Here is a 382-nt window from a genome sequence, read left to right as displayed (position 1 = left end):
GCCTGTGGCCAGGAGCCGGGTGAGAGAGCCCACCCTTCCCACAGGCAGGCTCGTCCGTATTTCACACCTCTGGCTGGAGAGGCCTGGTTGATGGTATTGGTTGACCTTGGCTGAGTTAGGCCCACCTGGGTGATGTCAGGAGCCTGGGCCTGGCTTGGCCCGCCCAGGGGTACCTCCCACCTGGTTGGGGGCGTCCGTGTGAGCATGCTCAGTTTGGGGGTCTTCATGGGTGTCCCATGGTGGCCTGATGTCCTTGCAACCTCCTCTAGGGGGGCCTTTGCAGGCACGGGAGGGGCAAGCCCCCTGACCCTAAGCGAGCGGCCTAACCCCACCAGGATCAGTCTCCAAACACCCTTTTTCTACACGGACTCGTCGCCCTCTT

Source organism: Echinops telfairi, unplaced genomic scaffold, assembly GCF_000313985.2.
Source record: "Echinops telfairi isolate 266 unplaced genomic scaffold, ASM31398v2 ScPeMD7_7470;HRSCAF=8508, whole genome shotgun sequence".
NCBI classification, from domain to species: Eukaryota; Metazoa; Chordata; class Mammalia; order Afrosoricida; family Tenrecidae; genus Echinops; species Echinops telfairi.
This window is presented reverse-complemented; position numbering follows the sequence as displayed.